Source organism: Periplaneta americana, chromosome 9 (genome assembly GCF_040183065.1).
Source record: "Periplaneta americana isolate PAMFEO1 chromosome 9, P.americana_PAMFEO1_priV1, whole genome shotgun sequence".
Taxonomy (NCBI): Eukaryota; Metazoa; Arthropoda; class Insecta; order Blattodea; family Blattidae; genus Periplaneta; species Periplaneta americana.
Window position 1 is genome coordinate 143,442,429 of NC_091125.1, and position 27,655 is coordinate 143,470,083.

Genomic DNA, 27,655 nt, shown 5'->3' on the forward strand with positions numbered 1-27,655 from the left:
ATGAACTCCTGCGGGACAAAATTCCGGTACACTGGCGACGCTGATATAACCTCTGCAGTTGCGAGCATCGTTAAATAAACCATAATTTGAATTTTGAAAAGCTTGGAGAGTTGTTAAATATAGTGCATCCTGCCATAACAAGACATATAACAGAAGTCATGCATTATCAGCAAAGCTTCAAATACAAATTGCTCTACAAATTGGGATATTGATTATTTTCCAATGCCATCAGGTCTTTCTGTCCTAGACCAGCAACACATGCAGAATATTTTCCTAATAATCTAATACTAATTCATCAACTGCGGTGAATTTTGCTGGCTTTTCTCCTCCACTGCCAGTTCTTCTGGCATTGTCAACTTAAGCCTACAAATTAAATATAAAACGACAATAATTTATGAATAGATCAAATGTAAAACTGAAAAAAAAAATTAGCTAATTTTTCATTAAGTTATAAGTGGCATTCATGTCGGCAGTAGACCCACTAGCTACATAATATGTTTATATTATGATACCACAGTCTAATATATACAGTTACGAAGCTCAATACGTAGTAAATATGACTAGGATCGCTAATACCCCTCATTACATATAATGCGAAATAGTACCGGCACAGTCTATTATTCCTAGCACCCTCACAACTCATGCTTCGTGACTGTATATAGTAGACTGTGAGGATACTGTGAACTTGACTTGGTACTCATCAAAGTTGCTTTCTTAATGTTGGGCCAGTAAGTGTCCCTAACGTATGCATAATCTTTGTTCTGAGGTATCAATTCCATAGCCTCACACATTACAACATTTTTTGTCCATTCGTTCACTTTATATTTTTTTCTTATTATGCTTGAAAAAGGACCGAATAGTATATCCTTTGTTTCATTAATCATATTGAGGATAGTTAATTTGCTTTCAATTGATGGAATTTTAACCGAAAAGAGAAATCAATACCTAAACACAAATAACTTAGCCTCCTAACCTCAAATAACAATATCTACCAATGACTATAAACAAATGAACTCAATCAGTTGACTAGAGATCATGTGACTAGTGAAAAATTGTCACAAGTTACTAGACTGGTAAAATAGTTTGAGAAACACAATCTACTAGAGCTGGTGAAGTATACTCTGGTAACTAGACTAGTAACTGGTGAACTACTAAACTAGTATTTTTGAGAAACAGGCCCCTGGCAGTGAACTTAACGAAAACGAAAGACTGATGATGAAGAGATCGGTTTAGATTCATATTTAGGCGCTATTGAAGCTGTGGATAATTTTAAATACTTCGGATCCATAATTGATAAATTACTCTTAAGAAAATGTCAAGTGGATATCGCACTCCCAGTAAAATAGTGTCGTAACTCGAAAATTGTGATTTGTAAAGATACGTTATTCTCTAGTAAAATTCTGCTGTAAAAATATTTTAGTAAATAGGTACCAAAAGATCTGATAACTTGCTATTTTTATTACTATAATTTCATACCTACAACCGGTAAAACAGTGTTGCAAAAAAATTACGAAAGTAATATGTGATTTTCGGCATAAGACAGTATTTTACTGGGAGTGCGATATGCCGTATAGAATTGAACAACCACAGACAACAATGAGGAGTCTGATCATTATTTTTTTGGAGTCATAATTATAGAAATACAAAAATAATTGATATACTACACAATAGATCAGTTGTTGAGCGTACACTAACATTTTAGCTACGAGTGCTGGATCCTTTGACAGAAAACAATTAGATGCAGTATTATTATTATTATTATTATTATTATTATTATTACTATTATTATTATTATTATTATTGTTGCTGTTGTTGTTGTACGAAATGGAAATATAAAAATTGGAAATTTATCTTTTGAAGAGGTGGAGAAGTTCAAATATCTTGGAGCAACAGTAACAAATATAAATTATACTCGGCAGGAAATTAAACACAGAATAAATATGGGAAATTCCTGTCATTATTCGGTTGAGAAGCCTTTATTATCCAGTCTGCTATCAAAAAACCTGAAAGTTAGAATTTATAAAACACTTATATTACCGGTTGTTCTTTATGGTAGTGAAACTTGGACTCTCACTTTGAGAGAGGAACATAGGTTAAGGGTGTTTGAGAATAAGGTGCTTAGGAAAATATTTGGGGATAAGAGGGATGAAGTTACAGGAGAATGGAGAAAGTTACACAACACAGAACTGCACGCATTGTATTCTTCACCTGACATAATCAGGAACATTAAATCCGGACGTTTGAGATGGTCAGGGCATGTAGCACGTATGGGCGAATCCAGAAATGAATATAGAGTGTTAGTTGGGAGGCCGGAGGGAAAAAGACCTTTAGAGAGGCCGAGACGTAGATGGGAATATAATATTAAAATGGATTTGAGGGAGGTGGGATATGATGATAGAGACTGGGTTAATCTTGCTCAGGATAGGGACCAATGGTGGGCTTATGTGAGGGCGGCAATGAACCTCCGGGTTCCTTAAAAGCAAGTAAGTAAGTATTATAATTATTATTATTATTATTATTATTATTACTAGCCGTACACGTGCGCTCCGCTGCACCCGTTAGAAATAAATATAAAGTAATTACATAATTAAAATAGGACGTTTGATCCAGGGAACATTCGTGTTTGATAGAAGGATAAATCGTTTAATATGTTACTTAATTTAAATTGCATCCAAATAATTAAAATGCGATCATTTTGGTCCAGAGACACTCATTTGGTGCAATGACAATTCCTTTAACCTGTTTCTTAATTTTTATTACATGCAACCATAGTTTAATGAAGATTGACATCATTTAGAATTAATGTGTATATTTCATTTTACTTGTTATAGGTTTCCATTGAATTATGGTAATAACTTAATTTTAACCCTTTTTTCTACGTATTCAGTAAATGGCGCTTGACCCACTATTGTGAACCCTTCAAATAACTTAAATTATATTACATAATATTACATATTATATTATATTATATTATATTATATTATATTATATTATATTATATTATATTATATTATATTATATTATATTATATTATATTATATTATATTATATTATATTATATCAGAAGTTACTGTAATAACATTATAGCATTATGTCCATCTAGAGAAACTACACTTTCCAATGGTGAAATAATAATTAATTATACAAATCGGTTAATTTAGCTTCCGATATTACTTCATACAAACACAGAAACATTATCTGTAGGCTATCTTTCATAGCTTTCGATTGTTGCTGTCCAAGGCCCCTCATAGACGAAGTCATTTGTTTTTTAATTCATTACACGGCCTTAGATGGCAGTTATTTTAATTTTAAAACTCATTTATCTCATTAAATATGAGTCCTATCAAAAATTTTTAAGGAATGAAACTAATCGCAAATTATTTTAAAGAAACTTTTGTTATGTAACATTTTTCACAAAAATCAGTAATAAGCGAGATATTTCGATTTATATAATTAAGGCCCCCTTATAACCCCCCTTTTAAATAATGTATTTTGAATGTCATATAGTCTAAAATCTAAGTTACAACGAACTTAATTTATGTTCCAATTTTCATCGAAATCCGTTCAGCCATTATCGCGTGAAAAGGTAACAAACATACAGACAGACATACAAACAAAAATTTCAAAAAAGCGATTTTCGGTTTGAGGGTGGTTAATATATGTTAGGACCAATTACTTTTGGAAAATCGAAAATTACCAGAAAAAGTTCGGCTACAGATTTATTATTTGTATAGATTATTATTATTATTATTATTATTATTATTATTATCATTATTATTATTATTATCCATAGGGATTTAACACTCGTGGTTTGATCTCTTACTTCAGTCGCCTAGAATTATATCCGAAATTTTTATTTGTCAGAAAAAACGAAAAACTAGCGCAGTTAGATTCCAAACGGTGATTTTACTACTAAAATTAAGGCAGATAAATTCCAGTTTGACTCCAAACGAGCAGTTTATCATATTCCGTGCATAACCCTGCAAAAAACATACCTTGATCCATTATATTTCATAATTTGGAGAAAGTGCAGTTTGATTCTAAGCGGCTTACTTCTTCACGCAATTTCAGTTTCAGGGTCATTCTACGAGAATATGGAGTGCTACAAACGTCGTAATAGTGACAGTGATAAACGGAAAACATGACAGTGAATAATTCGTGGAAAACTATACGAGCGCTTTATCAGCTGCGGTGGACGACCTTAGCATAGCATTGCAAATTCTCTACGCATGCAAAGGCATCAGAAAGCGCGAGAGGAAACTGCACTGAAAATAAATGAAGTGGATAATTACTTATCATTAGAGTCCGAAGGTTTAGCCCCTGTTCTAGCCCGCAATGTGTAGCATCGCGTTTCTTTATTGCTGCGCGATGCATAATGTATAGTCCATTTTATATCATGGATTGCAGAAAGGACTTTGGCGACAGACCTTCTACTGCCCCCTACTAATTGGTTGCCATAGATAAATATCTTGCTTACTGTGACGAAAATCTTGTCTTTGCCTGTTAGTAACCAATCACAGCTCTCTGTCAGAAGAATTGATAGGCTCCCGTCAAATCCACGAGGAGACAGAGTTGCCACATCTTTTCCGAATTCCAAGGATCCGGTCAGTTAGCACGAAACTATCATTGAGAGAGTATTCTGTAGTATTAATTGAGCGGTCGGCTTGTGATATTACGTTATCTTCTTCAAAACACGTGGCGTCCAGATGGGGATGACGGCCACGATTCCTCTCATTTAGAGTGTCGCCAGAATTATGGCAACTGTGCAATGTTGGGACGAGGGGACAGGATGGACTGGTCAGAGATGCAAATCAAGCTTTCAGGTATAACTCCCTGTAAAGCTGATTTGAATAATTTCGAGGGAAAAATTGTTCCGGGGCCGGGCATCGAAACCGGGACCTTTGGTTAAACGTACCAACTATCTACCAACTAAGCTACCCGGTCACATCTAAACAGATATCTGAAAATAACTGTATGAAAATTTGATCAAGGCTGAGTTGCAAATAAAAGTTAATTTTGGAGTAGCATGTTCTGAAATTGTCCATTTTCTTAAGAAAAATTCTAGTATCTTTTCTGGATCGGTGTCTGGTAGAGTTCCCGGGTAGCTCAGTTGGTAGAGCATTAGTACGTTTAACCAAAGATCCCGGGTTCGATACCCGGCCCCGGAACAATTTTTCCCTTGAAATTGTTCTGGTCAGAGATGTTTGTGTAGGGAAGTCATACATTTGTAAGTGGGTGTTCAAAGGAGCCACCGAACTGCACCCCATGATATAAAATGGACTATATGTACAGTTTGTGGCGTATGTACGTAGAATTTTGTCAAGGGAGGAGTCATTATTAAAATTGTTTACAATTAAAATTAGCGGTATTTAAATTTTGTCTATTATTATTATTATTATTATTATTATTATTACTATTATTATTAGCTGAGTTTTTACAGAGGTCCCCCTGAAACTAGTTCTGGAAAGAACGTTCGCGACAACATCGTCACGCTGCGGCTGCGAAGAAACATTTTGCCAATGCGAAATTTTCACTAACCTCACGTGAATCACTTCAAGGCTTTTTGCTAAAAAAATGTAATATTGAGCCTTGGGCTCGCGTAGACATATCGAAGAATCCGGAATGATAATGTGAAATTTATATTAAAATATGAACTGTGACATGAACAAAACGTTAAACGACCGGTTCACAATAAAGTCAAAACTCTAACTAACTAAGGGTAAAATACCGCTCTCAAAATAAGTTTAAAATCGACAATGCACAGTATTTAAGAGCTGCACTATAATTCTGTCAAAACAACTTTTGAATATGTTTCACAACTTTAATTTCATATTGTATCGGCTTCATTTTGTTACAAGGTCGGTACTAGACGGTAGATCTCTCTCTAATAAAGACAGAATTGTTATAACTCCATCTTGCCTTAGCACCAAGCACAGGGAGGTGTTCATCAATTTAGCGCGAAAGGATTAAAAATGCATCAGTTGAGCGCGGAGTCAGTTTTGGGTATACATCAGTTGAATGCGGGGTCAGTTTTGGGTATACATCAGTTGAGGACGCAGTCAGTTTTGGGTATACAGTAGTTGAGCGCGGAGTCAGTTTTGGATATACATCAGTTGAGCGGGGGGTCAGCTTTGGGTATACATCAGTTGAGCGCGGAGTCAGTTTTAGGTATACATCAGTTGAGCGCGGAGTCAGTTTTGGGTATACATCAGTTGAGCGCGGGGTCAGTTTTGGGTATACATCAGTTGAACGCGGGGTCAGCTTTGGGTATACATCAGTTGAGCGCGGGGTCAGTTTTGGGTATACATCAGTTGGCGCGGAGTCAGTTTTGGGTATACATCAGTTGAGCGCGGAGTCAGTTTTGGGTATACATCAGTTTAGCGCGGAGTCAGTTTTGGGTATACATCAGTTGAGCGCGGAGTCAGTTTTGGGTATACATCAGTTGAGCGCGGAGTCAGTTTTGGGTATACATCAGTTGAGCGCGGAGTCAGTTTTGGATATACATCAGTTGAGCGCGGAGTCAGTTTTGGGTATACATCAGTTTAGCGCGGAGTCAGTTTTGGGTATACGTTAGTTGAGCGCGGAGTCAGTTTTGGATATACATCAGTTGAGCGCGGGGTCAGTTTTGGATATACATCAGTTGAGCGCGGAGTCAGTTTTGGATATACGTCAGTTGAGCGCGGAGTCAGTTTTGGATATACATCAGTTGAGCGCGGGGTCAGTTTTGGATATACATCAATTGAGCGCTGGGTCAGTTTTGGGTATACGTCAGTTGAGCGCGGAGTCAGTTTTGGATATACATCAGTTGAGCGCGGGGTCAGTTTTGGGTATACATCAGTTGAGCGCGGAGTCAGTTTTGGATATACATCAGTTGAGCGCGGAGTCAGTTTTGGATATACATCAGTTGAGCGCTGGGTCAGCTTTGGGTATACGTCAGTTGAGCGCGGAGTCAGTTTTGGATATACATCAATTGAGCGCGGGGTCAGTTTTGGGTATACATCAGTTGAGCGCGGGGTCAGTTTTGGGTATACATTAGTTGAGCGCGGAGTCAGTTTTGGATATACATCAGTTGAGTGCGGGGTCAGTTTTGGATATACATCAGTTGAGCGCGGAGTCAGTTTTGGATATACGTCAGTTGAGCGCGGAGTCAGTTTTGGATATACATCAGTTGAGCGCGGGGTCAGATTTGGGTATACATCAGTTGAGCGTGGAGTTAGTTTTGGGTATACGTTAGTTGAGCGCGGAGTCAGTTTTGGATATACATCAGTTGAGCGCGGGGTCAGTTTTGGATATACATCAGTTGAGCGCGGAGTCAGTTTTGGATATACATCAGTTGAGCGCGGGGTCAGTTTTGGATATACATCAGTTGAGCGCGGAGTCAGTTTTGGATATACATCAGTTGAGCGCGGAGTCAGTTTTGGGTATACATCAGTTGAGCGCGGAGTCAGTTTTGGATATACATCAGTTGAGCGCGGGGTCAGTTTTGGATATACATCAGTTGAGCGCGGAGTCAGTTTTGGATATACATCAGTTGAGCGCGGAGTCAGTTTTGGGTATACATCAATTGAGCGCGGAGTCAGTTTTGGGTATACATCAGTTGAGCGCGGAGTTAGTTTTGGGTATACATCAGTTGAGCGCGGAGTCAGTTTTGGATATACATCAGTTGAGCGCGGGATCAGTTTTGGATATACATCAGTTGAGCGCGGGGTCAGTTTTGGGTATACATCAGTTGAGCGCGGAGTCAGTTTTGGGTATACACCAGTTGAGCGCGGAGTCAGTTTTGGGTATACATCAGTTGAGCGCGGAGTCAGTTTTGGGTATACATCAGTTGAGCGCGGAGTTAGTTTTGGGTATACGTTAGTTGAGCGCGGAGTCAGTTTTGGATATACATCAGTTGAGCGCGGGGTCAGTTTTGGATATGCATCAGTTGAGCGCGGAGTCAGTTTTGGATATACATCAGTTGAGCGCGGAGTCAGTTTTGGGTATACATCAGTTGAGCGCGGAGTCAGTTTTGGGTATACATCAGTTGAGCGCGGAGTCAGTTTTGGATATACATCAGTTGAGCGCTGGGTCAATTTTGGGTATACATCAGTTGAGCGCGGGGTCAGTTTTGGATATACATCAGTTGAGCGCGGAGTCAGTTTTGGATATACATCAGTTGAGCGCGGAGTCAGTTTTGGGTATACATCAGTTGAGCGCGGAGTCAGTTTTGGGTATACATCAGTTGAGCGCGGAGTCAGTTTTGGATATACATCAGTTGAGCGCGGAGTCAGTTTTGGATATACATCAGTTGAGCGCTGGGTCAGTTTTGGGTATACATCAGTTGAGCGCTGGGTCAGTTTTGGGTATACATCAGTTGAGCGCGGGGTCAGTTTTGGGTATACATCAGTTGAGCGCGGTGTCAGTTTTGGGTATACATTAGTTGAAAACGGTGGTTAGTTTTCCCTAGGCTTAGAGATGATAGGTAGCGTGTGAGAAAATTTGTGTCCAGTCAGGCTTGGTGGAGAAAAATTCAGTCCTTGGAACTTTCTAATGTTTATAAAGATAACAATACTGTTCTCCAACCAGGAGATCAACCGTGAAAGGAATATGCTTACTATTGCGTCATCTATTGGAGCGAAGTAGATAGATAATATTACCGTTATAACGTCAGTTTAAAAACCATGCGCTCTCCTGCATATGTTATTTCCTTTATGGAAAGATTAAAAGACCAGGAGATTAACCGTGATCTAATTTTGTGACTAGAGTAGTATAAATATGTGTATCAATGTTATCATTTGTGCTGTGAGAGCTAGCCAATATAGATACGAGTACCCACGTGTGTGACCTTATGACATCTTATGATATCAACATTCATTCACAGCATTACCCCGCTTCGTCTCATTCCCCAGAGACTTTCTCGTGGTTGGAGTACAGTATTAACAACGGTAAATGGTTGCACTGGGTATTCAGTCTTTCATTTCTTCCTCTAAATAAAGTCGGAGGTGCATTTGTTCAAGGTTTAGTTAGCAACCAACCTGTTAATGAAAGTATCACAGCCTTTGCTGATTATTTGGTATCAAATTTCATGAAAATGGATTCGTTATTTCTCCCTGAATTATGGGCTTCCGATACTGTTACATCAGACGGAACTAATAATGCATGTGAGGCTTTGCAGAAAGCGTTCTCTGTGAATTTTAATATCGCGCACCCTCATATATTATATTTGTTTCTTCAAGTCATTATTGAGACACAAACTAGCACATATATTAAAATGAATGATAATGGTCTGACTACTCAGCTACCGCAGGGGCCAAGAATATTTTAGTTAGTGTGTAAAATTGTAATGAATGGAACGGATTTCTAGTTACGTACCTAATTTGTTTGTCATGTCCTAGAGATGTGTTATTCTACGTTTCATGTGCACAGGATCCCAATATAACAATTCTAAATTAACCATAAAGTTTCATTAATGCGTGAAAATTACGTTTGTGCCTAAACAGCGCTTTTCTAGTACTTTGTGTATATTTAAAACAAAATACAGGTACTAAAAACGCAAAAATGCTCCAGAAAACTAGAAAATTGTTATTCTCTTACAAACACTGGTCTGACAAGATCGTTCCATATTAGTCTTAGAAGAAAAGGGAAGAAGATTTTACCTAATTTCTTGGAACCGATGTTGCTTGGAAACATCGATCTTGGCATAAATGGGGTGGTAGATTGTTCAGGTTAGGCGAAAGCTTACAAATTAGTTTCCGCGTCAATCCACCTCCGTTATGCGAAAAGGAACTGACCAATCATCAATAATAATAATAATAATAATAATAATAATAATAATAGTTTTATTTTACCTGGCAGAGTTAAGGCCATCAGGCCTTCTCTTCCACTCAACCAGGATAAGAATACATACAAAAAAATACATAATGGTATACAAATATTAACTTAAAAATAATAATAAACATAATTAAGTAAAAAAGAGAGATTGAATACATATGCACAATCAGTATTAACTTGAAAATAACAATAATAAAAAATATACATATAATAAAAAAAAGAGACTGAATACATAATCACAAACAGGAAAATACATCTAATATACTAGTATTAACTTAAAAAAAAAGAATTAATACATATGAATATAATCTCACAACTAAAGGAATAGTAGAATTACTATGATCAGCACAACACGTGTTACATTGAGACAATGACAATTACCTAGATATAAGTGTTAATGGAAAAATAAAGTAATGACTGTGTAAAATAATAAATAATAATAATAATAATAATAATAATAATAATAAATAAAAAATAAAAATGATACCTAAAAAACTAAGGGCCGTATTCATAGACATTTCGCAGCACGCGCTACGAGCGTACTAAGCTAGCCCCGGCTGTCCACTGGTTACTAGTACAGAATTCAAATCATATCCTATCGCTAACACTGGTTTATGAATAAGAAAAACGCTGATAATCCACCGAAAGCCCGCGCTAAAAATGTCTATGAATACGGCCCTAATTCTTTACATTTAAAATATATCTAAACAACCTAATTTTAAACAACTGAAGACTAAGACTACCCCTGATTTCGAGCGGCAGCGAATTCCATGAGCGGGCCATGGCTATTGAGAAATAACTTGAGTACAGAGATGTCTGATGACGTGGTATTGATAGCAACAGATTGTGCTGTGAACGTGTATTTCGATTATGATGTGAAGCTAGGAGAGTAAACCCAAAGGCAAGGTAGTTGGGTGTGGAATCATGTATAATTCGATATAGCAGGCAAAGAGAATGTACTAAACGTCTATCTTGCAATCAGTCTTCTTCACCGATAGAATTTGATTCTTCAATTCAGTAGCACTCATTGTTAGCTCCAGTTCTTTGTAGAGGCCCAGAAATAAAATTCAGGTGACTCAAATTTTCTGCTCAGTATGTTATAACTGGGTCCCGCGCCGTGTCGTCGCGGTCTAAGGCATCCTGCCTAGGACTCGCGTTACGGAATGCGCGCTGGTTCGAGTCCTCATGGGGGAAGAAATTTTCTCATGAAATTTCGGCCAGTGTATACGACCGGTGCCCACCCAGCATCGTGATGCACTTGGGGAGCTACGATAGGTAGCGAAATCCGGTTGCGAATGCCAGCTATAACGGTTGGGGGGATCATCGTACTAACCACACGATACCTCCATTCTGGTTGGATGAACGTCCACCTCTGCTTCGACATGTGGGCGTAAGGCCAGCAGTCGGCTGGTCGGTCTAGGCTCTTCACGGGCTGTAGCGCCACGGATTATCTATGTTATAACTGGAACTTGGAAAATTCAGGTGTCCCAAATTTTGTTTCTGGGTCTGTACATAAATTCTACCTGAAATGGAATATTTAGTAAAATTAAAATTATTAATTGTAACTTTTGCATAAACTCCTAAAAGTTCTAAATTGGATTTTACGAAGTCCTAAATCTCTCTTTTCAGCACTTAGAAATCCGTTCCTTAGTAATGAAATATGTAGGACTTCCATTTACATGGCAGCAATATTATTCTTTTCTCTCTAAGAGGCTTGCAGTTTACGAAGAATCCCACTAAAATATACTGTATGAAGTACTTGATATAACTTCGCATGGGTACCAAAAGGTACCTGTTGTTCTAAAGCAGCCGTGGCGAGAACGTGACTCGCGAGACATTGTGGCTCGCAGTGATAGCTGTGCATTTCGCTTGCTTCTAACCTCCGCCAACCCCCACCCTCTCACTCGTTGTAGTCAAACTCCGTTCCATTTATATTTGTCTCTGACCTGCGAGTGGCATATGTCTCTCTCGAAACGATGTACGAAAGTTCCAAGTAGGATGGGAGGACTCATTTTTTTGCTGTCAATATGATGAGAATATTAAATGTATGATTTGTTCACAAGTATTACGAGGAAAACGGTTGTATGACATAAAACGGCATTATACTACATGTTACTGATGAAACATTAAAGGTTAAGTGTTATTGTTGTTGTTATCATCATCATCATCATCATCATCATCATCTCTGTACGTCGACCCTTTTTCAGCAGATGTACGAATAATGCGGTTAGCTCTTCAATTTGAACTCACTGATTTACTATGTGATGTCGAAAGCTAGATGTAAGGACTTGACAATTGTTGAACTTTCAAATCTTTGCCAAAAAATAAATATCCGAAGCTTCGTTCTTTCGCTTGCTCTGTTGAAGCCATGTTCGCTACAACTTACGTTTGTGAAAAATTATTTTCAACAATTAAAATAGTTAACAAGAAATTTAGATCACGACTGACAAACAAATACCTTCGTGATCAACTACGACTGGCAGTAAGTGACATAATTCCTGATTTTGAAACTTTGTCGCAGAGACATTCTGAAGACAGTTAATTTTAGGTTGTGATATTGTTCATTTCTTTCTTCGTTACACGTACTAAACATTAGTTTGTAGCCTTGTACTGTATAAAATTGTATTTAAGTGCTTGACGTAAGGAAAATGAAAATCCGTTAATAAGTCAGACAGTTGCTTCACTTCCCCTTCGGGTGTCCGCCTCCCTCCGCCTCCCTCCGCTATGCACGTTGCAGGTTACACAGTGGCTCGGCGCACGATTACATTTTCGCCACCGCTGTTCTAAAGATACAATTGGCCTTGGATTCGATTCCCGCTTGGGTTGATTACCTAGTTGGGTTTTTCCCGAGGTATGTCGAATCCTCGGCTTCATCTCGCCATCAACAATTTCATCGACGCCAAATAACCTAGTGGTTGATAGAGCGTCGTTAATAATCGATTACAAACTAGGAAACAAAGGACAGATATATTTATGCAGAATTCGAACTCATGACCGCGACTTTCACGCTACAGTCTTAGCTGTTACGTACGTCCCAGTCAGAAAATTTATCTTTGTGGCATGCCAACCATTAGTCTAAGTTAACCGTTGTCAGACTTCTGGAACTTTTTAACAATTCGATCTCCGTGGCCATCTATTGGCTTCCGTCTTCCACAATATCAGTATTTGTGTCGTAGTAGCTACCTCACGAGTAAAAACAGGTTAGCCACTAGCCAACCTTCAGTCAGAGTAGAGCTGTTGACGGGACACGAAGGTTGCTTGTATGTTAGTGAAATGGAACACGTGAAGTGACAAGGTAAGCTGTTCTAGAATTATCACAATATATTAACATCTTTGTAACGTGAAGTCGTGTATGTTTTGTGCCTAAATCCCAGTGAAATAAAGTAGGCAAATAGCATATTATTCCCATAGTATCTATGAAATACGTTAAAAAAAGACATCACGTGTAACTTTTACATTCATAATGTGCTCTAATAATATTTACATACAAGTATTTGCGTATTTTTAACTTAACTTATATTGAATAAATCTTTTACACGTAAATCACAAATAAAAAATATGATATTGATAGCATTATTTTCGATTAGAGTTTTCTTACTAACCTCAATTTCACTTCCCAGTGAATGCATAAAAAGAAATCATACTTTACACCTAATTTGACATACTTTCAACTACGCGTCGCTAGTTTCGGCTTCAGTTCAACGCATCCGTATTCGAAGTAGTGTTGATTCATTTCCATGTCCCTTATAATATATCGTTTTGCAAAGTCAATACTATTATTTCAAATGACTGAATCTGAAGTTATAGACACAGTTAATGTGTTATTTACTTACTTATTGGCTTTTAAGGAACCCGGAGGTTCAATGCCGCCCTCACATAAGCCCGCCATCGGTCCCTATCCTGAGCAAGATTAATCCACTCTCTACTACCATCATATCCCACCTCCCTCAAATCCATTTTAATATTATTCTCCCATCTAAGTCTCGGCCTCCCCAAAGGTCTTTTTCCCCTCCAGCCTCCCAACTAACACTTTATATGCATTTCTGAATTCGCCTATACGTGGTATATGCCCTGCCTATCTCAAACGTCTGGATTTAATGTTCTCTATTATGTCGGGTGAAGACAACACTTTTAAGCTAATATAGTCTACGATGGAAGAGTAATGGAACGGAGAAAAATTCTCTCCGGCACCGGGATTTGAACCCGGGTTTTCAGCTCTACTTGCTGATGCTTTATCCACTAAGCCACACCGGATACCCATCCCGGTGTCCGATAGAATCGTCTCAGTTTAAGTTCCAACTCTTGGGTTCCCTCTAGTAGCCGCCCTCTGCACCTCACTCATAACGAGTGCACCTCAGCACATGTGTGGACTTCAGTCCTACGTTCATAGACATCTATGACGTAGTGCAGAGGGCGGCCAATAGAGGGAACCCAAGAGTTGGAACTTAAACTGAGACGATTCTGTCCGACACCGGGATGGGTATGCGGTGTAGGTTAGTGGATAAAGCATTAGCACGTAGAGCTGAAAACACGAGTTCAAATCCCGGTGCCGGAGAGAATTTTTCTCCGTTCCATTACTCTTTCATCGTATGATGACGCAGAATATCTGCATGGAAATATCATATGTACTTCGGTACATTAAAATAATATATATAATATAGTCTAACCTAACCTATATCAACGACGAAACAGTTCAGTAAATAGCAAACTACTATCACTTACCTGACATTAATGAAAACGTTGATACATTTCTCCCACTTTCATGAAAAGTGAATGCATGCGTTCACGATGATCTGGATATGCCCTCTTGAACATCAACTCTGCTAAATATTTGACATCCGTAATACAGTCTCCACACAAACCACCATCACCAGACGTAGAACTACATGCTCCTTCCATCACTAGAACTAATGTCAAAGTGACAGAGACAAAACGAAAATAATCGAATATCGAATTAACGTGACTTAATCAAACATCGATTTATACACGTGCGGCTCGCGACAGGATCTTGAGCGGACTTGGTTAATAAAAACCTAAACTAACCAAACCTAACCTTCGTATATGCAAGATGTGTAACCGGAGCACGAAGGGAATTGCTTGATTTGATCTGGAATGTACACGCGAAAATAAATTCACGTAAGAATTACACCGATACTGCATGAGAGGTCAGCGCATGTGTCAGAGCCAAACAGTTCTACCCTGTTATAAACACCAAACACAAAATGGCTGACCACCACTTCCAATCGACCGATATCTGTAAGTACGTAAATGTAGTAAATCTAAACTACGATTGTTTTCCGCTCACTATTTCTAATTGTTTCCACATTAGAAATAATAATAAGAAGATTTTAAAATATTATTTTTCATAAAAAACCAAAACCAGTACTTATAAATAATTACTGTTTATATATTGGAAGGACAATTTTATTATAATGGAATTAAAAAGCATAAAAAGCTATAATCCGCTCAGAATTATGAAACCGCTCCAAGGGAACAATGGCTGAAGGTTATCTTGAAAGTAAATTGAATGTATGCCTATTTGCACAGTTGGGAAAGAGTCGATATGGAAAATGATCATAATAAACAGATTCTTATTCCAACTGTACAGCACGGTTGAGATTGTGTACTAGTATTGGGGTTCATGACCTCGGCTAGAGCGAGATCTTTCCATTGTGTTGAAGGAATTACATACACACACACATACATACATACATACATACATACATACATACATACATACATACATACATACATACATACATACATACATACATACATACATACGTACATACACTGAATAATAATCTTACAACATTCCTAACCGGCCACGGCAAATTAAGGGCCTACTTCCACCGTTTCCACATATTGGACAGCCCAGAATGCCCTTGCAGCGAATAGGGATTATAAAGAATGGACACTGAGCGAATTTTCCTGTGTTTTGTTTCTCTGTGCGCCAGCGGTTAGTTCCACTTTTAAGCGCTAGAGGTTAGTGTAATCGAGCATACGCCAAGATAATAATTGAGAATAGAGTTGAGACACAGGATCCAAACATCGCCTACCTTATTGCATAATCCAGTAACGCTTTGCTTCAAATAAATTCAAGTTAACAGCTTTTCCCTATTTCTCAGTGACAAACTAGTTGTAATAATAATATTTTATATTTCAGATATCATAAATTATATTATAAAATAATATAATACATTATAAAATTAAGTATCGAATTCGTTTAATATTTGTATATAATATAATATAGGTATATGGTTTTACTTCTCGTAAGAGTTTTGTTTTTCCATTTTCAGCGCTATCAAATCATTACATATTTTAATTGTTGTTGGGGTCAACGTCTCAACTCTCATTATAAAGGAACTCTAGAGTCTAGACATTACAGTTAATGACAGATTTATTATTTTATGGATCCAATTTATTTTATTTGAGTACATAATGTACCTAGATGTATTAATTATATGTGTTATATTTCCGCTGTGTCGACTGCTAGCTGGTGTGATGTCAGCGCCAACTCTAGGGAGAAAGCAGAATCTCGCGCTTTAGCTGGCTTGAAGGTCATTGAAATCGGTCCGGCTACATCAAAGGTACCGACGCGAAGTGTCCATTCTTTATAATCCCTATTCGCTGGCCCTTGTGGGAAGGGCGGTCAGACAGCTGAGCATCTAATCTTCCAGTGTGCCATTCTCGATAAAGAAAGAAGCGTGTTCAAAAATAACATCCTAAAAGTAGGTGGTCACTGGACTAACACATTGAGTGAACTAATACTTAAATATGAGAAACAATATATAGAATTTGTTCAATCTTTAAATTTAGAAAAGCTATAACCCCAAAAAGAAGACGAAAGCAAAGAAAGAAACTGAGTTGTAAATAGTGTATATAGTGTAATAACAACATAACAGAAGTGCAAACACTAGTCATAGTGAAAATTGTGTAGCTATATAATACTCATCTCTTAGTAATACTAGCGATATAGAAGTGTATTAAGTATAAACATAAAGGGAAGTGAACTAGATAATTATGAACCAGACTCAAAGAACAGTGAAGCCATATGTGACATTTATCTAATAGTGATTATCTAATAGTAATTTAGAATTGTATTGAATGATCAACAAGGCATGTAGTATTACTAACCTTGTAATGGAACATGCTGTCCAATTTAAAAAAAATACATACATACATACATACATAAGTTACATACATACAGGGTGATTCTCGAGGATTTACCGTCACTTACGGAGCTTATTTCCAAAGACATTCTGAGCAAAAAATGTAAGTAAGTAATGCTTCACTCCCTATGTTGCCTAAACCGGGTTTGATCCCGCTAACCCCGAATCTAGTAGTAAGGACAATAACCGCTAGATCGCCAAGAAAGAAACAAACAATGTTATAATGTGTACAGGGTGACTAAAAATATGGATCACTGCTTCTAGCTTACCTGTTTTCAGTTTCATGAAGATATTCTATACAGAGTGAACCGTAAGTAGTGTTATAAATTTCAGGGGAGGGGGGAGGGTTGTTCTTTTATATATTTCAAGCAAAAAAGCTTAATACAATTTTGCTCGTGTTTGCTTCCTTTTCGACATAAAAGTTGTTTTATATAAAAAATATTTCATAGCGTGTTTTGAGAAAGCGATATTGAATCCCCTACATGTACAGTCAATTTAAGAGAGTTTTGTATTATGATAATAAATTACGAAAGATTTTTAGTTTTGTTCTTTAAATGTGCAGAAATTTGATCCTAACAAATGTAACTTTTCTTTCTGCAGAGAAATTTTTTTCTATGTTACATTTGTTCGAATCAAATTTCTGCACATTTAAAAGTCAAAACCAAAATTCTTTCAATCATCTATTGTCATAATACTCTGCTCTCTTAAATTGACTGAGCATATTGGGAATTAAATCAATGATTTTCTCAAAAATCCGCTATGAAATGTATCATATGAAACAATTTTTATCTCAAAGAGGAAGAAAAAACCAGCAAAATTGTAGTAACCTTTTTTTTTTTTGCTTCAAATATCTCAAAGAATAACAACCTGAAGTTAATGACAGTACTTATGATTCACCCTATATACAAGTTATACGGGTTAAAAAAAAAAGGAATATTTTGAACATGTTTTCAAAAATTATGCTTTTCATTTATAGAAAAAAATATGCTAATGTGCCAAGGAATAGTCTTTTAATGGTACCATGTACTTATTTTTCCGTTTATACAGTAGATTCTTCAATCTCGAAACATACAAAAATCATATTTTTGCCTCCCAATGCACAGTTGCCCTATGTCAGCCGTGGCAAAAATGTGGTCGTGCGCCGAGCCACTGTGCAACCTGCAACGTGCATAGCACCTATGGAAGGAGACGGACACCCGAAGGGGGAGTGAAGCAACTGTTTGACTTATTAACGTATTAACGGATTTTCATTTTCCTTACGTCAAGCACTCAAATATAATTTTATACAGTATAAGGTTACAAACTAATGTTTAGTACGTATAACGAAAGAAATGAATAAGAAAACATGGGACACATTATCACAACCTAAAATTAACTGTCTTCAGAATGTCTCTGCGACAGAGTTTCAAAATCAGGAATTATGTCACTTACTGCCAGTCGTAGTTGAAGGTATTTGTCTGTCAGTCGTGATCTAAATTTGGTTTTTACTCTTTCATTGTTGAAAGTAATTTTTCACAAACATAAGTTGTAGCGAACATGGCTTCAACAGAGCAAGCGAAAGAACGAAGCTTCGGATATATTTTTTTTTTTTTGGCAAAGATTGAAGTCAACATTTGTCAAGTTCTTACATCTAGCTTTCATTTAACATCACATTGTAAATCTGTGAGTTTTAATAGAAGACTTAATCACATTATTCGTACATCTGCTGAAAATGGATCGACGTAAAGAGATAATAATAATAATAATAATAATAATAACAATAATAATAATAATAATAACAACAATAATAATAATTATTATTATTATTATTATTATTATTATTATAATAACAATAACATCAACACTTAACCTTTTAATGTTTTATGAGTGACATGTAGCATAATGTCGTTTTATGTTATACAACCGTTTTCCTCGTAATACTTATGAACAAATCATACATTTAATATTCTCATCATATTGGCAGCAAAAAAATGCGTCGTCACATCCTACTTCAAACTTTCGTTTATGTAGAGGTGCATGGTTTCGAGAGAAACATTATGACGATACGCCACTCGCAGGTCAGAGACAAATACAAAAGGAACGGAGTTAGACTCCAGTGAGTGAGAGGGTGGGGGTTGTGGGAGATAGGAAGTAAGAGAAATGTATAGCTATCATTGCATGTATAGCATCGCACGCGAGTCACATTTTCGCCACGGCTGCCCTATGTGTACACAACAAAAACAGATGCTCCAGTAATCCTACATAGACGTGTTAGTTTTTCTTGTGGAGAATGAAGTCTCCATGCGTTAAATAATCACAAACAAAAGCCAATCGAAAAACAATTGAATAACAGTAGTTCTTTCATATTATTTATCATGGTGAATCTTAGAAAGTGAACGAACTGAAATATGATTATGATGATGATGATTATCACTGGAGAATAAAGGCTCCATGCGTTAAATAATCACAGACAAAAGCCAATCGAAAAACAATTGAATAACAGTAGTTCTTTCATATTATTTATCATGGTGAATCTTAGAAAGAGAACGAACTGAAATATGATTATGATGATGATGATTATCACTGGAGAATAAAGTCTCCATGCGTTAAATAATCACAGACAAAAGCCAATCGAAAAACAATTGAATAACAGTAGTTCTTTCATATTATTTATCATGGTGAATCTTAGAAAGAGAACGAACTGAAATACGATTATGATGATGATGATTATCACTGGAGAATAAAGGCTCCATACGTTAAATAATCATAGACAATAGCCAATCGAAAAATAATTGAATAACGTGGTTCTTACATGTGATTAATCATGGCGAATCTTACAGAAAGAGAACTAAAGAATCCGAAAAGAGGTTAGTCGATTTCCTCGTCATACGGTCAGTATGGCAAAAGATTAGTGCTTAATACCAGATATACACAAGACAAACATTTTGCTTCTATGAAAGGAAAATGAATCTGCCTTGTCAGTAGAATTTTAAATTGATTTTTTCAAGATCTGGATTCTGAATACGATCCTGAAATCAGCTAATAGCAGCGAATATTTCTTATTATCTCATTAAAATAAAACGTTAAAATATTTGACACGTGTAACAGAACACTCCTTAATTCCGACTAAAAGCGTCATTTTACTAGTTAATGTACGCCTTTCGTGCGTCATACCTTAACTGCGCTTTCACTATGCCTTGTCTCCAGCTTCAACCGGTTAGGATTATACTTAATCTTTTCGTCGTAATAGCCAGATTCTCGTTTCGTTCCGCCTTCAATTAGATACGCCAACGCTCACATTTTCAAGCGGAAGGCACAATAATCTGCAACCTACAATCAACACATCTACTGTATAATAGTTTAGACAAGTCTCCAATACATCTTTTCCTTGTGTTTGTTCCGATAAACAAACTTCTTTTCCGTGTTTACACCGTCGTCTTTTCAAGGTCGTCTAGTCTTGTGGAGGTTCCCAACTGTCCAAGATTCGGCGAGATTGTTCAGGAATCGTGAGAAATTTTCTAATTCACAAGGACGGAAAAAATCCCAGAATTAAAATAATTTCTATTTAGTAACACATTTTGAGTATGGGTGATGTGATAGGAAGAAATTTGAGTCAAGTGAAAATCTTCTTTTTGATAAAGCTTTACAATATCTTTAAAATTGGTATACTTTGGAATTGTCAATCTTCTTCTTTTTTAATATTTGTATCATCTTTGAAAACTACCCGCACGGAGTAACCTAGAAATCTTGGATAATGGTTTTCAGCTCAATATGGGGTAAAGATTGGTAATATTGTGATAGTTCTTTTTGAGAATTTATTACAATTTTACCGAGCGAGAGAAGGACCGGTTTTGTGCAGAAACTTGTCCACGAACATTCCCTTAATACGTTGACGCAAAAAAAACGATCTCCCTCTCGCTCAGTAAAATTGTAATAAATTCCCAAAAAGAACTATCACAACATTACTCATATCACAATATTACCAACCTTTAGCCTACCTGTAGATAAGTTTTATCATCATCATCATCATCATCATCGTCTGGTTGGCGAGTTGGTATAACGCTGGTCTTCTATGCCCGAGGTTGCGGGTTCGATCCTGGGCCAGGTCGATGGCATTTAAATGTGCTTAAATGCGATGGCTCATGTCAGTAGATTTACTGGCATGTAAAAGAACTCCTGTGGGACAAAATTCCGGCACATTCGGCGACGCTGATATAACCTCTGCAGTTGCGAGCGTCGTTAAATAAAACATAACATTTCATCATCGTCCTTGCAGGTATTAGGCCTAGTGGCCTGTTACGGTCTCCGTCCATCTTTTCAGGGGGAGTCCCAAAGATCGTCTTCCATGTGGTATACAGCAGAGAATTTGTCTTGGGAGTCTGGAACGGTCCATTCTATTGACATGGTTAAGCCATTTTTGTCTATAGTGGTTGAGTTGTTCTTAAATAGGTGTAATTTTCAATTCTTTTGAAATTAGTTCATTCCTTTTGTGGTCAAGCAAGCTGTAGCCGGCAGTCCTCCTTAGAAATCTCATTTCCGCAGTTGTTAGGCGTTGAACATCTAAGTTTCGGACAGTCCAGGCCTCACTATCATTCATGAGGACAGGTCTTGCTAGAACATTGTATGCTTTTAACCTGGTATGTTTTTGGGTTTTCGTGGTTCTGAAAACCTGGTTGATGGTTCTTAAGGCTCCATTAAAATGTTGAATATTTTCAGATATATCAGTAACAGGTAAATATGTCAAATTAATACTAAATATTTAAATGAGTTTACCTGTTATAACATATGGGTTCCAATGCAAATTTTACTACTAACTGGCTACTTACCTTGGAACGCCATAATTTTTGTTTTGTTTGGGGAAATGTTCATATTGAAATTTTGTGCTACTATATTCAGGTGATGTATCGAGTATTGCAGCTCGTCTTCATTTGTAGCAAAAAGAACCTGATCGTCTGCATATAATAATGTATCTAGAGTACAATTTCGGAAGAGCGGGATGTTTCCATGAATTGTTAGTCGCCAATGCCTGATGATGGAGTTGATGCATATATTAAATAAAAGTGGTGAGAGGGGGCATTCTTGACGAACTCCACAGTTTATCGGTTTCCATTCGGTATGTTCTGATCCAATAGTAATTTTTATAATATTGTGATTATATAATTCGTAAATTGTTCTTATAAAAGTTTGGAACTGAATCATCTGCCAAAATTTGAAAGAGCTTATTTCTGTCAACACAGTCGAAAGCTTTTTCGTAACCAATAAAAGCCAAGTGAGTTTCTTTATTAAATTCCCTATAAGTTAAGTTTTATAAGTTTTATGAAGATAGATATTTGCATTCTTCAAATTTCAAATTTTCCAATGAACATGATATAGGAAAAAAATAATGGTCCCAGGCCTTATATTAAGAGACACTAGAACCGAGTTTTGAAATTTTTAAAATTGTAAACTGCAATGTTTGCGGTTATTCTTGCCTTAACAATTCTAAGAAATTTGAAAGACATGTTGGTTCAGAAAAGTGTGAATACAATTAATAATTATATATAATAATAAATTTTCAGTCAAATACACTTTTCAATTTGTGAGGTCAGATAATCTGTTACATCACAATATTTAGTACGAAGTCACTAATATTTTCGACTTTAAAAAGTCATTTCAGGTACATGATATGCAAACAATATTTAAAATAGGTGATAAGTTGATCTAGCAATTAATAACATGGTAAGTAATGCACGTACTGGCATTTACAATTATATAAATTTCGTGCCTCTTGAGGTAAACTGTACATGGTAATGCTGAACACTGATGCTACATTTTCGTGTGTATATAAGACAAGGAGAAGGCACATAATGATATTAACCTTATACAATTAAAGGCTAATTATTCTCATTAGATCGTATCATTAAAATTAAATTGTACAGTTTGATATTAACTATGTTAAAATGTTAAATATAATGTATAAATTTAAAAGAGATGGAGAAGATGTGATGCAAATGCTGTTAGTGGGAGAGCACGCAGTCTAATTCGTCGTGGTGAATGCCATAGTTGCATAGTTGTTCAGTTGTTTGCATCCAGACAAGGGGGCGTGTTTCACCCGACGTTACATGTTACATGTTTTAGATTCTCCCATGTACAGTTTACCTCAAGAGGCACGAAATTTATATAATTGTAAATGCCAGTACGTGCATTACTTACCATGTTATTAATTGCTAGATCAACTTATCACCTATTTTAAATATTGTTTGCATCTCATGTACCTGAAGATGACTTTTTAAAGTCGAAAATATTAGTGACTTCGTACTAAATATTGTGATGTAACAGATTATCTGACCTCACAAATTGAAAAGTGTATTTGACTGAAAATTTATTATTATATATAATTATTAATTCTAAGAAAGGTACTGAAAGTTTCAGGAGTACAGGCTTACTCAATGTGTAGTTAACAGCTTCGGTATGTGACTGAGGTGTTGACAAACCCCGCGCGACTACTTAAGGGTTAATATTACTTACAGTGGCTCCCATTAATATTCGGTTTGACTGACATGTAAGATTAAAATAAATACACTAATTATTTAAAAAAAATTAATGAAAATAAAAATGTGCACTATAATAAACTTAAAAGTGTACTCTCCGCCAAATTCCATGGAATTACAACAAAATGAAAAACATCTTCTCTGTTACATAAATAAAAATTATAAACATTGTTACATTATTTGTGATATAACATAGTGCCTCATTAATATTCGGTTTGTTCAATTCAATATTTTGTTGAAAACCCCTTTTGCCTCAAAACAGTCCGCCAGCGCCTTGGTATGCTCCTGGATAACTCCGTAGTAAATTGGGGAATAATTTTCGTCCATCCTTCCGTTAAACTCCGTTTCAGTTCTGTCTTGGAAGTGATAGGAAATTGTTTGATCTTGCGATTAGGTTTCTCCCACAGATTCTCAATCGGATTTAAATTCGGTGATTGTGTTAGTGTTCGGACAGTTGTATAGAAGCCATAAACTCACCTTTTCATCTGTATGTTTAGGATCATTGTCCTGATAGTACTTGAAACTGTCTTTAATCCCTGGACTCTCTTCACTTCGTTTTAAATTATTTCTCATAATGTCCAAATACACATGCTAATTCATCCTTTTTTTCTATGAAAAGTTCACTAACCCCACCTGCAGCCATACAACCCCATACCATGACGTTGCCCACACCGTGTTTCACTGCTGGCAACAAATTCTTTTTTTTTTTTCGAGATCTTCATTTTTCTTACGCCACACATACTGTTGTCCATCCGACCCGAAGACGTTAAATTTGCTTTCATCAACAAATATCACATCGTCCTCCAGTCTTCCCTTTATGGACATGTTCCCTTACGAACTGAAGCCGCCTCCTTTTATTTATTTCATTTATGTAAGGTTGTCTCCTACACACTCTCCCATTAAACCCCTTTTTCCTCAAAACTCTTCGAATTGTTTCGGCACCTACCTGCTTGCTAAACTCCTCACGAACACATGCTGCAAATTTCGTTGCACTTAGCCGAGGATTTTCTTATATTTTCTTCAGGATGGAGCATTCTTCACATTCAGTTAATTTTTTTTGCTGCCCTTTTTTTTGGTATGTACTCGATTCTGCCTTCGTTTCTGTTTCTTCTCACTACATCCCCAACTGTACTCCTACTCATACTAATATTTTGGCTATTTTTTGTACTTTAGCTCCTTTTCGTCATGATAGATCACAAAAGTTGTTTTGTTTCCTTTGCGACCAATTTGACGACCTGTAGATTAATCCAACCTCGCCTGGGCTGTGCACCACGTGTAGACAGAATGATTGCGCGTTCGCTACTGAACCCTACAATGATGTCAACAGAAAACGTGCATTGGATTGAAAGCAAATAAATCAAAACCGAATATTAAAGAGAGTGAGCTTTCATGTTACTTACCGATTAATTGTTATTACATCGTAAATATTAAACTTTCGATGTAAATTCTTTAACGTTATGTACAAAGTGTTTAAATGATTTATCTGCAACGAAATGCAGGTTCGCTTCAACAGAGAACAAAACAACAATAGCAAAATATTGTAAAACCAATCACGAACCGAATATTTATGGGAGCCACTGTATATTGGGATTTCGTAACAAGTTGTTTTTGCAGTGATGGGTTGTTAGCCGTTAATTAGATCATATGTCACATAACTTTTTTTTTTTTTTTTTTTAAATTTCGACCGGCCAGAGGCTGTTTTTCCAAAGTTATCTATTTTTGTTTTCTGTTTGTTTTACCTTTGGTTCCTTTGTTTTTTACTTATACTAATACAGTCACAACACCCATGCCCGAGGCGGGACTCGAACCCACAACCCTTCGGACCAAGCGATAGGGACATGCCGTGCCCCTACCGCTTGAGCCATCCGGGCCGGCCATAACTCGACCAGCTGTGTCTGTTTACAAATACCTAAATTTTCAGTTGACAAACTATGAGGTTACGGGTAGATGCCATGAATATGAAAAGAATAGATGATTTATTGTTACTGAAGTGTCTAGTATATCGTTTATGAATTATGTAACTCTTTATAAAATGCTTTTGAGGCTCCACAAGGGATCATTTTCTCTCACAGAGTCCTGAGAACAATTATGCACGTTAGCGGATATGACGCAACTAATAACCCTATGTGTTACTTTGTTTGTGAAACAGTCTATTTTAATTGCATTCTTTCGTGACTTGAAGGAGAAATCAAAGAGTAAAAACAAGTTGGGAAAATCCCTATGTAATTTTACTATTACAAAGAACTGTAGAGTATAAAAATATATTTATTCATTCATTGTGTTCTTCCCAAGGGCAGGTCTTTCACTGCAAACCCAGCATTCTCCAGTCTTTCATATTTTTTGCCTTTCTCTTTGTCTCCGCATACTACTACTACTACTACTACTACTACTACTACTACTACTACTACTAGACTGGCTTTTAAAGAACCCGGAGGTTCATTGCCGCCCTCACATAAGCCCGCCATTGGTCCCTATCCTGAGCAAGATTAATCCAGTCTCTATCATCATACCCCACCTCCCTCAAATCCATTTTAATATTATCCTCCTATCTACGTCTCGGCCTCCCTAAAGGTCTTTTTCCCTCCGGTCTCCCAACTAACACTCTATATGCATTTCTGGATTCGCCCTTACGTGCTACATGCCCTGCCCATCTCAAACGTCTGGATTTTATGTTCCTAATTATGTCAGGTGAAGAATGTAATGCGTGCAGCTCTGCGTTGTGTAATTTTCTCCATTCTCCTGTAACTTCATCCCTCTTAGCCCCAAATATTTTCCTAAGCACCTTATTCTCAAACACCCTTAATCTATGTTCCTCTCTCAAAGTAAGAGTCCAAGTTTCACAACCATAAAGAACAACCGGTAATATAACTGTTTTATAAATTCTGACTTTCAGATTTTTTGACAGCAGACTGGATGATAAAAGCTTCTCAACCGAATAATAACAGGCATTTCCCATATTTATTCTGTGTTTAATTTCCTCCCGAGTATCATTTATATTTGTTAGTCTACTGTTGCTCCCAGATATTTGAATTTTTCCACCTCTTCAAAAGATAAATTTCCAATTCTTATATTTCCATTTCGCACAACATTCTCGTCACGAGACATAATCATATACTTTGTCTTTTCGGGATTTACTTCCAAACCTATCTCTTTACTTGCTTCAACATTGCCTCCGCATATGATCCATATATCTTAATGTCGTCTATCATCTGATACCTTCTTCTGCCAGTGTGGTCTGAGACAAATACGCTATAGGCCTATTGTTTTACCCTGTATTCTGTTTGGGGGTGAAAATGATCATCATCGTCTTGTAGGATCTGTACCACAAAAAAAAAAAATTGATAAATATCTGCTCTATAAAAAGATGCAAGACAAACAGATTTTTTCAGCCTATCCAGTATTTACACCTTAGCTTCGCCACTGAATTCCACCATTTGTGGAAGTCTCTAGTTGGTTCAGCATCGTCATAAGGTCAAAGAGGTGAAACGGGCCGAAGGACTTGAGAGAAAGGGAAAGGAAGAAAATATAATTTCCTTCGTACGCAGTAGCAGTAAGATAAATCTTACGTTTCAGTTTGTTTCCGTTGTAACGCAGACACTGAGCAATCATACGAGTGTTATATATGTAGGTAATACAGGGTGTTTCAGAAATACTTTGATAAACCTTGGGGGTATGTTCCTCACACCAAAACAAGAAAAAAAGTTCATGTAAACATATGTCCGAAAATCATTAGTTTTTTAGTTATTAATGAAAGAACAGAATGAAACATCTGTTAGATATTGTCAACGTGGTAGCAACTGTTGCAACTTTAATCAATTCAGAAACTCATAACAATGAAAGTTTACGTTCAACGCGTTTCGAGGTACAATCCAACAACTTAAGTTTGTAACCGATAATAATTCATTTTGTTGGATAATCGAATGATGTTATCGATACAAATCTGCTGATGCACCCATTGTATCCTAGATGGCTATGTGTTGCCAAGGAGACTTGTTTACTACAGTCATTTGTTATATGAACATTTGTTATGAGTTTCTGAATTGATTAAAGTTGCAACACGTCGTGCTACCAAGCTGACAATATCTAACATATGTTTCATTATGTACTTTCATTACTAATTAATTCTTAATAGTTTCTATCTGATGCTTTTCCAATTCACTG

The 27,655-nt window shown here is 36.7% G+C and overlaps 1 protein-coding gene across 1 annotated transcript in view; it reads left to right on the plus strand.

Annotated features, from left to right (window-relative positions):
• Window positions 1-13,006: 13,006 nt before the first annotated feature.
• LOC138706589 (facilitated trehalose transporter Tret1-like) overlaps window positions 13,007-27,655 on the plus strand; it is a 45,376-nt gene continuing 30,727 nt past the window's right edge. The window contains exon 1 of the mRNA XM_069836082.1: window positions 13,007-13,108. The gene's annotated coding sequence lies outside the window, so the exon portion shown is untranslated. The remainder of the gene's footprint in view (window positions 13,109-27,655) is intronic.